At 49.7% G+C, this 11,490-nt stretch overlaps 1 protein-coding gene across 1 annotated transcript in view; it reads left to right on the top strand.

Moving 5' to 3' along the window:
* Nucleotides 1-11,490, top strand: part of LOC120909605 (zinc finger protein 585A-like) — a 167,801-nt gene that overhangs the window by 90,775 nt on the left and 65,536 nt on the right. The gene's annotated exons all lie outside the window — the stretch shown is intronic.

The following is an 11,490-nucleotide window of genomic DNA, read 5'->3' on the forward strand; positions in this document are numbered from 1 at the left end:
GTGATGTCATGTGACCTCCCAGAATCCTCCTCATCTCTCCGGTCAGGTCTGTGTTTTATTAATAGAGATAAGAGTGATGTCATGTGACCTCCCAGAATCCTCCTCACCTCTCCGGTCAGGTCTGTGTATTATTAATAGAGATAAGAGTGATGTCATGTGACCTCCCAGAATCCTCCTCACCTCTCCGGTCAGGTCTGTGTATTATTACTAGAGATAAGAGTGATGTCATGTGACTTCCCAGAATCCTCCTCACCTCTCCGGTCAGCAGGTAGATGATCTCCAGGGTGAGGTTTAGTATCCTCCCAGTCACATGACTCGGGTCCTCCTCCATCCTCAGTGATGTGGTCATGTGATCTATGCTGGTTTTCCTGTAAAAGGATAGTGGAGAATTACCTGGACAGTATTGGTTGTACAATATTTGGATGGGGATAAAAGAGGTTAGCAGTCGAGCTGCCCCCAGTGGCAATTGGCACATGTAGATTGGGTTACTTAGTCTTTGCGTTTCTTGCGCCCCTGAAAACCTGTTATATTTTGTTCTACCTGCCTGATCAGAAATGACCGGCGATTACCCTTTTTGTTTTTTCTTTGAACTATTTCAAAGAATCAGATCGGTGGTGGAAGTGTAGTAGATGGTGGCTTTGTTCAGATCCTAGAATTCTACCTCTTTGATTGGGTCAAAGAGAACACCCTGTAGAAGATAAACAATTAGATTGGACCGAGGAACTAGTAGAAAAGTTCATATCACTTGAAGGTCTTCTTGAAACGTCAGGAGTAGCTAATGTAGAGGGCGAAGGGGTCAGTAGTGTGTAATACGAAGAGTGTAGGGGTCAGGAGCAGGTAACGAGAAGACTGGTTAGATTCCATGTCCTGTTTATGGAGACAAATGAAAGTTCTGTAACTGAAACCAACGAATAAATCTTCATTGCTTTCGGCCCAGGGTTGTCCCGATACCGAGTTTGCTGCTAGGTGAAAGTGCTATCCACTACACCGCTGTGCTGCCCTCGTCCCGTTCTGTGTGGTCCTCCTCCTCCTCCGCTCCCCCTCCGTGCGCTCCTTCAGTCCCCCCCGTTCTCCTTCAATCTCCCCCAGTCCCCCTCTGTGTGCTCCTCCGCTCCCCTGTGTGGTCACTCTGTCCTCCTCCTCTCCTCCTTTGGTCCCCCTGTCTTCTTCCAGTCCCCCTCTGTGTGCTCCTCCGCTCCCCCCATCCTGTGTGGTCCCCCTGTCCTCCTCCTTCGCTCCCCCTCCATGCGCTCTTTCGGTCCCCCCCAGTCCCCCTCTGTGTGCTCCACCGCTCCCCTGTGTGGTCCCCCTGTCCTCCTCCTCTGCTCCCCCTCTGTGCGCTCTTTCGGTCCCCCCCAGTCCCCCCCTGTGTGCTCCCTTTGTCCTCCTCCTCCTCCCCCTGTCTTCCAGTCCCCATCTGTGTGCTCCTCCGCTCCCCCCATCCTGTTCTGTGTGGTCCCCCTGTCCTCCTCCTCTGCTCCCCCTCCGTGCGCTCCTTCGGTCCCCCCCCCCCAGTCCCCTTCTGTGTGCTCCTTCACTCCCCTTCTGTGTGGTCCCCCTGTCCTCCTGCTCCGCTCCCCCTCCGTGCGTTCCTTCGGTCCCCCCCAGTCCCCCTCTGTGTGCTCCTCCGCTCCCCTTCTGTGTGGTCCCCCTGTCCTTCTCCTCCACTCCCCCTCCGTGCGCTCCTTCAGTCCCCCTCTGTGTGCTCCTCCGCTCCCCTTCTGTGTGGTCTCCCTGTCCCCAATCCCAGGCAGTTACCGTGGTCCCGGGCTCCCTAGAGCAGCGAGATGCTCAAGCAAAGCACGGTGATGTACAACACGTACGACGGCATTATAAAGGGGAAGTTCCATTCTAATGGCGCCACCCTTTGTGCGGCTTTTGCTGATTTTGTGTTAGTAAAAGTTTGGTGAGAGACGATTCGCGCTTTTCAGTCCGTTACAGCGTGACGAATGTGCTATCTCCATTAAGAACGCTAGTTTTACCAGAACGAGCGCTCCCGTCTCATAACTTGCTTCTGAGCATGAGCGTTTTTTTCACCCTCGTTAAAGCCTACACACAATCGTTTTTCACGGCGTGAAAAATGACAACGTGAAAAACGACGAGAAAAAAATAGAGCGGGTTCTACATTTTTAACGCCCATTTTTCTCATCGAGAAAAATGCTCTGGAGCCTACACACGATCGTTTTTCACGACCAATTTAAAAAATTGCATTTTTCTCGACGTGAAAAATGGTCGTGTGTACGCGGCATTAAAGCTTACAATCTAAGAGGGAGGGTCAAGTCATAGAAAAGATAAAGTACAGTTGTGAGGTGGGGGGGAAGGATAGGTTTCTCTTAAGAGAAGAGTTTTCAGGGATCGTCTAAAAGAAAGAGTAGGAGATAATCTGACAGATTGGAGTAGGGAGTTCCATAGGATAGGAGAGGCTCTGGAAAAGTCCTGAAGGCGAGAATGGGAGGAGGAGACAAGGGAGCTAGAGAGCAGGAGATCTTGGGAGAAACGAAGGTAAGGAGTAGGTTGGTATTTTGAGACTAATGCCCGGTACACACGATCCAATTTTTTTGTATGCTAATCTCACGTCGAATCTGATGAGTTTACTGAAGTCACGAAAATTCTCGTACGGCAGAATAAAAAAATAAAAAATCGGAAGTGATGTCATGTGTTGTAGTGCATTTGTATTGCATTTTCGAACGACAGCTGTACTGATTAAACGAAAATCGTACGATCTGGCATCGTACGAAAAAAAATTCCGTGCATGTCCGATAGAATAAAATCGGATGAACTGTCCTGATCGGCTCTCGGGAGCTCTGTACTAACGATCCGATTATTGTACGATTATTATGAAAGCGGCATTTTTCGTACGATTTTTGGATCGTGTGTACGGGGCTTAGGTTAGAGATGTACCTGGGGGCCGAGATGTGGGCGGCTTTGCAAGTTGTTGTTAGAATTTTGAATTTAATACATTAGGTGAGTGGAAGTCAAGGGAAGGATTGGCAGAGAGGGGTGGAGGACACTGAATGGAGGCCAGTAGATGGATTGGCAGAGAGTGGTGGAGGACAAAGGATGGAAGCCAGTGGAGGAATTGGCAAAGCGGGGTGGAGGACACTAAATGGAGGGATTGGCAGAGAGGGGTGGAGGACACTGAATGGAGGCCAGTAGATGGATTGACAGAGAGGGGCGGAGGACACTGAATGGAGGCCAGTGGAGGGATTAGCAGAGAGGAGAGGAGGACACTGAATGGAGGCCAGTGGAAGGATAGGCAGAGAGGGGTGGAGGACACTGAATGGAAGCCAGTGGAAGGATAGGCAGAGAGGGGTGGAGGACATCGAATGGAGGCCAGTAGATGGATTGGCAGAGCGTGGTGGAGGACAAAGGATGGAAGCCAGTGGAGGAATTCACAAAGCGGGGCGGAGGACACTAAATGGAGGCCAGTGGAGGGATTGGCGGAGAGGAGTGGAGGACACAGAATGGAAGCCAGTGGAGAGATTAGCAGAGAGGAGTGGAGGACACTGAATGGAGGCCAGTGGAGGGATTGAGGACACTGAATGGAGGCCAGTGGAGGGATTGGCGAAGAGGGGTGGAGGACACAGAATGGAGGCCAGTGGAGGGATTGAGGACACTGAATGGAGGCCAGTGGAAGGATAGGCAGAGAGGGGTTGAGGACACTGAATGGAGGCCAGTGGATGGATTGGCGGAGAGGGGTTGAGGACACTGAATGGAGGCCAGTGGAGGGATTAGCAGAGAGGGGTGGAGGACACTGAATGGAGGCTAGTGGAAGGATAGGCAGAGAGGAGTAGAGGACACTGAATGGAGGCCAGTGGAGGGATTGGCGGAGAGGGGTTGAGGGCACTGAACGGTTGGATGGATGAGTCTGGCAGCATTCATGATGGATGGAAGAGGGTATAGTCCATGTAAAAGGTAAGCCAATGAGAAGGGAGTCACAGAAGCTTTATGGTGTTGTTGGTTAGGAAGGGACATATTTTGGAGACGTTGTGGAGCTTCAGGCAGAAAGATTTGGACGGTGATTGGATTTAAGGCTGAAAGGAGAGTTCAGAGTCCAGGGTTACATCTCGCACACTGCCATGCCGGTGATCTGCCAATATGGTTCCGGCTATCAGGATGGTTCCTGTAAGGACTGCGCAGGCGCAATCCTTGCCGACGGAAATCTCAGAACCTCGGCCGGCATCCAGGGCGACGTGGAATTTGAGGAAAGTGGCCAGTCGGCCTCACGTCCTCGCTTCGCTCGGAGGGCTCGCTCGGCCTCCTGGCTCTTTTTTTTTTAACACTCTCCAATCCACGGGGATGTTAAGGAATGAGCCTGGATGCCGGCCGAGGTTCGGAGATTTCCGTCCGCAAGGATTGCGCCTGCGCAGTCCTTACAGGAACCATCTGGATAGGAGGACAATACCGACAAGTCACCGGGACAGACTCGTAGTTGTGCCATCAATATCAACAGAGAAGTCAGGGGAAGGAGCACGAGAGGGAGCAGCTCAGTTTTGGATAGATTGAGTTTGGAGGAGATGATGTGATAGATCTGTTATAGTAAATTTAGTGATGTGTGAGGAGATATACGTATGGCGGCCAGCAAGAGGTTAAACTCACCCACAAGATGCAATGGCAGTTCAGAGTGAGAGGAAATCCTAGTCCCCCCCCCCCCGGCTGTATCATGTGACCAGAACCGAGGGGGCGCCTCCCTCAGCTCTGAACTGCCACTGTCAGAAGAGAAGACAGCGATGTAATAAAAATGCAATAAATACCACAGAGCAACACACAACAAACATAGAGAGACGCTTCACTGTACACGTCTGGTGACTGGTACCAGAAACGCACCTTACTGTAAATAGAAAATAAGATCTTATTACCTCCTCTGCTGCCAGTTCCAGCAATGTCTCCTCTCTACTGCCTCCCGACTCACCTCTCACCCGGAACTTCCTGTCTGTAGCTGACATCACTTCCTGTCTGTACCTGACATCACTTCCTGTCTTCCATAGAGACGTCCCATCTGGGCAGAAGTGAGATTACCACCTTGTGGAGCTCAGAGGAACTGCAGCCCCCGAGAAACGTCTCGTAATGTGAACACGGCCTAGTCATTGTTGCCAAGTGTTCCAGATGCTGCAGAACAGGCCCGAGATTTAGTCTACTGTCCCATTAAATCCATAACCCGCAGGCTCCAAGATGTTGTGCTGAGAGGCAGTGAGGTGATGACTTCTGGAACACTCTCTGGGTTCCATCACCAAGTACTGCAAAGATAGCGGACTGTTTGGGTGTAGGGTGACCACATTTCCAAACTGCTATTCAGGGACACCCCCCCCCCCCTCCTAAAAAATATATATATATATTTTTTACCATTTTTTGTGACCCCATAGATTTTACTGGTTCATCCTGGGATCTGTATTTCTCCACTGGTTGGGAGGAGGGCATCACATCTTTAGCTCTGAGGGGTTCATTGTGGGACCTGTAGTCCTTCACTTTTGGGGGTCACATAATATCTAAAGATGTGACCCCCCCCCAAATTTAAAGGACTACAACACCCAGCATAAACCCCTGAGATCTAAGGGTGTAACCCCCCCCCCCCAAACTTGAAACTCCCAGCATGAACCTGTGAGATCTAGAGTGTGATCCCATAGATTTCACAGATCTATGCTGGGACCTGTAGTTCTTCACTATTTGGGGGTGGGGGGGGTCACATCTTCAGCTCTGAGGGGTTCATGCTGGGACCTGTAGTTCGTCACTAGTTGGGGGGTGTCACATCTTAAGCTCTGAGGGGTTCATGATGGGACCTGTAACAGTTTCATTCCGGGACACTGTATTGTCCCAGAGTGAAGGTGCCCGGGACAGACCTGCAGAATGCGGGACTGTCCCGGGCAATCCGGGACACGTGGTCAGTCACCCTATTTGGGTGGAGTGACTTCCTTTCCGACAGTGAAAGTAGAACTCTGACATCAGTGGGGCAGGAGCGTGTGATCAAGTCCGTGTCACCACTGACCACCAATCCTGGGCTGGGGCTACACGTTGTTCTCACTGATGGGACTATTTTTCATTTTTTTGTGTTGGGTGTCCATTAAAAATAGAGAGTGATGTCCAAGATCTCCAAAGCTTTAATCAGAGATCACATTGTTACAGCAGAAAGCCACGCAGGACCCCTTCATCAGTCATATCTAAGATAAGGGTCTGGCATGAACCTCATGACTTCCCAATGTTCAGTTCCTGGCCTCCCTCCTGAAGCATGCTAAGCCATAGGCCCTGCAGAAAAAAAGGCACGGGATCCATATCTTGTCTAGAATAAGGGTCTGATATGGTTTTTGAGAGGGATCCCATTGTAAGAGAAGCTCAGGACATGTTGGAATGAGAAGGCTCGCTCATACTTACTGTATATGCATGGTCCTAATTCTGAGCAAAAGCTCAATGCAAAACAGGCATTGTCACATCCGCTCAAGAAAACATGCGCATGTGCATACGTAAGGGCACTGGTGCCAAACAACCTTTTTAAACTGAACTCTGACATGGAGCCTTGACCTTCCTACCCGTGTAAGCCTCGGCTTGCCCCAGACCTGTCCTTGGATTTCTGCCTGTTGGGACCTTGGCTTGTATTCTGACTCTGCTCCTGTCTTGCGTTCCTGTACCTCGCTGACCGGCTGTGGACCGAACATGGCTTGTGCCCTAACCCTATCTCTGCCTGATGTTCCTGTACCTCACTAGCCTGGCTGTGGACCAATCCTGGCTTGTGTCCTAACAGTGTCTTTGCCCGATTTTCCTGTACCTCGCTGCCTGGCTGTGGACCGACTACAGCTTTTGTCCTGACCCTGTCTCTCCCTGATGTTACTGTACCTCGCTGTGGACCGATCAGGGCTTGTGTCCTGACCCTGTCTCTGCCGGATGTTCTTGTACCTCACTGCCCAGTTGTGTACCGATCCCAGCTTGTGTCCTGACCCTGTCTCTGCCTGATGTTCCTGTAGCTCGCTGCCCATCTGTGGACCGATCACGGCTTGTGTCCTGACCCTGTCTCTGCCTGATGTTCCTGTACCTCGCTGCCTGTCTGTGGACTGATCAGGGCTTGTGTCCTGACCCTGTCTCTGATTGATGTTCCTGTACCTCGCTGGCCATCTGTGGACCGATTCTGGCTTGTGTCCTGACCCTGTCTCTGCCTGATGTTCCTGTACCTCGCTGTGGACTGATCAGGGCTTGTGTCCTGACCCTGTCTCTGCTTGATGTTCCTGTACCTCACTGCCCGACTGTTAATCGATCCTGGCTTGTGTCCTGACCCTGTCTCTGCCTGATGTTCCTGTACCTCGCTGCCCGGCTTTGGACCGATTACAGCTTTTGTCCTGACCCTGTCTCTGCCTGGTGTTCCTGTACCTCGCTGCCCGGCTGTGGACTGATCATGGCTTGTGTCCTGACCCCTGTCTCTGCCTGATGTTCCTGTATCTCACTGCCCAGCTGTGGACCGATCAGGGCTTGTGTCCTGACCCTGTCTCTGCTGGATGTTCCTGTACCTTGCTGCCCGGCTGTTGACCGACCCTGACTTGTGTCCCGACCCTGTCTTTGCCTGATGTTCCTGTACCTTGCTGCCTGGCTGTGGACCGATCACAGCTTGTGTCCTGACCCTGTCTCTGCCTAAAGTTCCTGTACCTCGCTGTCCAGTTGCGTACTGATTACCGCTTGTGTCCTGACCCTGTTTTTGCCTGATGTTCCTGCACCTTGCTGCCCGGCTTGTGTCCTGGCTACATTCCTGTCTGCCAATCACATGTCACTGTGTTCCAGTTCCTGCCTAGTGAACTATGGTCACCTTCTTCCTGCAAAAAGGGGCGGAGGACACTGAATGGGGACAAGAGTAGGGATTGGAAGAGAGGGGTGGAGGACACTGAATGGAGACAAGAGTAGGGATTGGAGGAGAGGAGTGGAGAACACTGAATGGAAGCCAGTGGAGGGATTGGCAGAGAGGGGTGGAGGACTCTGAATGGAGGCCAGTGAACGAATTGACAGAGAGGGGTGGAGGACAGTAAATGGAAGCCAGTGAAGGGATTGGCAGAGAGGGGTGGAGGACACTGAATGAAGACAAGAGTAGGGATTGGGAGAGAGGGGTGGAGGACACTGAATGGAGACAAGAGTAGGGATTGGGAGAGAAGGGTGAGAAATACTGAATGGAGGGCAGTGAAGGGATTGGCAGAGAGGGGTGGAAGACACTGAATTGAGACCTGACATCACTACCAGGGAAATTTGGCAAGAAGTGCAAAAGAAGCCCCCTCTCCAGCTCGATCTGCACCAGGTATGTGATACCCATACTTTTTTGTCTGTAGGGAATGAGGCCTGGTATGCTTCCAGAGTGAGGCCAGGGCGTCCAACATTGGGAAGTTACCTTGCCATGAGGCCTCACCTGACAAGACACCTTGTCACCATGTCGATGGGGATAAAGGCCTCATCTCCACATCCTTGGCCCGGCTGAGGATGGGGTCTGCAAATGGTGAGGGGATTAATGGAATGTTGATGGCTGTTTAAGATGAGGGGGGGGCCTCTTGATATCCAACCCTCCCTCCTACATAAATGAGAAAGGGAGTTCCCTGTTACTCTTTAAAAAAAAGGAACATAATAAACACGTGAACACCAAGACACTCCAAACAAACCTTTATTAAAAATAATATTAAATAGACAATAAATCTACCCGTATAACCTAGACATATAGATCCATCAACGATGCCCTAGAAACTTTCACCACGGCAATCCTCCACCACTGCACTTCCACCAAAAATGACAGCTCCATGACTGGCTGGTGAATGTTAAAAAACACAGCTGGGGTTCCTGCCTGACGTCATCGACCATACGTGGTCATGGCCATACGTGGTCAATGACGTCACCTGGGATCATCAAAATTGCTGGAGTACATCAAATACAGGATTAAGGCATCGTCCAAGAAATTAATTTAATTTATTAGTGCATTTTATTTTGCTCTTTAACTGTAATAAACAACCTGCTTGCCTCTGAGAAGTACATTTTTTACCACATGGCCACCCATGCACTTTTTATTTTATCTAAAGCTTTCAAGTTTTCCTTGAAGAAAGCAAAAAATATATAAGAGTTGGCTCCCATAAACAGCAATGGGTTTTGGGTGCTGGGTTTGGGATCTGCAGACTTCAGGTTGGGTTTGCAGATTCTTCAATGAACTAAACCGGAGCCAGGTCAGTCATCACTACTTCCCTATGCAGGATCCTTAATGTATAACAAGTTCTAAATTTGGTGAGTACCGTTTTCCGCACGGGCATTCTCCCCTTTGTGTGACAAATGTTGATTTTGTTTTCCGCACGGGAATTCTCCCCTTTGTGTGACAAATGTTGATTTCGTTTTCCGCACGGGCATTCTCCCCTTTGTGAGACAAATGTTGATTTTGTTTTCCGCACTGGAATTCTCCTCTTTGTGTGACAAATGTTGATATCGTTTTCCGCACGGGCATTCTCCCCTTTGTGTGACAAATGTTGATTTTGTTTTCCGCACGGCATTCTCCCCTTTGTGTGACAAATGTTGATTTTGTTTTCCGCACTGGAATTCTCCTCTTTGTGTGACAAATGTTGATATCGTTTTCCGCACGGGCATTCTCCCCTTTGTGTGACAAATGTTGATTTCGTTTTCCGCACGGGCATTCGCCCCTTTGTGAGACAAATAATTTCTTTACCCAAAAAATTCCCACACTCAGGTTAGGGAAAGATCTGATCCCGGGCGTGCCGCACCAAGTGTGCGGTAAGATTGGACTTCTGTGAGAAACCTTTCCCGCACTCACTGCACACGTATGGCCTCTCACCCGTGTGCATTCTCTGATGTGTGTAAATATGGGACTTCTTCGAAAAACATCTCCCGCACTCAGGGCATGAATACGGCTTCTCACCCGTGTGAGACCTCTGATGTGCAACAAGGTCTGAATTACATGGAAAACATTTCCCGCACTCGGCGCAGGAATACACCTTTTCGCCAGTGTGCAATCTGTGGTGTCTGACAAGACAGGACTTCTGTAAAAAGCATTTCCCGCACTCAGGGCAGGAATACGACTTCTCACCCACGTGCATTCTCAGATGAGTGTAAAGATTGGCCTTCCTTGAGAAAAGTTTCCCGCACTCAGGGCAGGAATGTGGCTTCTCCTTTGTGTGCAATTTCTGATGTATGGAAAGATTGAACTTTCGTGAAAAACATTTCCCACACTCAGGGCAGGAATACGACTTCTCCTCCGGGTGAGATTTCAGATGTACAGAAAGTGTTAAATCAGAACTAAAACTTTCCCCACATTCAGGACAGGGAAATGTCTTCTCCCCCCCAATTCCGACACCATCCCCCACAGTACGAGGTTGCTCAAAGGTATTCCATGGTCTATCCACACATTGAAGTCCACCATCCATAGTGGAGCTCATCGTCTTTTCTCCGGCACAATCTCGTATGGAGTGCTCATCTGCCATTTTACAAACTATAAATACAGTGAGACGATCCTTTGAGGGTATGTCCATGGCGTGTCCTGGAAAAATAGAAAAACATCATCAATAGATAGGAGAGGGTTAGTTCACTTTCATCAAGATTCCATCTGGATCAGGTAGATATGAGTGAGGAGATGTTCTCTGTGGAGGTCCCAACCAGCTGGGACTCTTCCCCCGATCAAAGAGCCTTTGGTCCTCCTCCCAGATCACTTCTACATTTACACAGCCTTGTCAGAAGAGCAGGAACCAATGGGGACTGGGAGGGGCGTGCTCTTCACACAACCACAAGTCTAGGCACTGGGTCATGTGACCTCTGATAGACAAGAGGGTCAAAGTTTAGACTTGAAGACCATCAAGTGACTATGGGGATACAATTTTTGTTATCATGTCGATGCAAATTAAACTAATACTGCCACCTGAACCCCAGGGCAGGTATCAGTACTGGGAGGTGACTAGAATAATAAGCCTATTATTGGCTGACATTACTTAGCTCCGCCCTACTCTGGACCAAGAGATAAGAGAAGAATATAATATGGGTCACCTGTGCTGATCTCTGTAGGAGTGTCCTCCTCTATGAATGTCCTCGTCATTCCAGCCTCCTCCGTATATTGCTGATCATCCCTCACATACGTCTCTTCTACGTCACACTCAGTTTTCATGATCATCAGATCTTCACCCTAAACCAACAGAATGGCAGAAAATAACATCTGTAACATAGAAGTATTTATGATGTGAGATCACATAGAAAATATCATCTTGTAGAGTCCACACATCGTCTCCACATGTCAGAGTGTTCAATCACTTTATGTTCCCGACCCTCAACTCCACCTACCTGATGATGGTGGGGGATGGTGTGACCTTCCTGTGTGGAATCCCATGAATATGGAAGACGGGGACATCTCTCTGGTGGGTTCCTGGTATTAAATGGCTCTGTTATGACATCCTTGTGTCCTTCTGAAAACTCCTCCATCACCCCATATTCCTCTTCGTACTCTTCTTTCACTACAGTATTATTATCCCAATGGCTTCCACTCTGTATATA

Source organism: Rana temporaria, chromosome 8 (genome assembly GCF_905171775.1).
Source record: "Rana temporaria chromosome 8, aRanTem1.1, whole genome shotgun sequence".
NCBI lineage: Eukaryota > Metazoa > Chordata > Amphibia > Anura > Ranidae > Rana > Rana temporaria.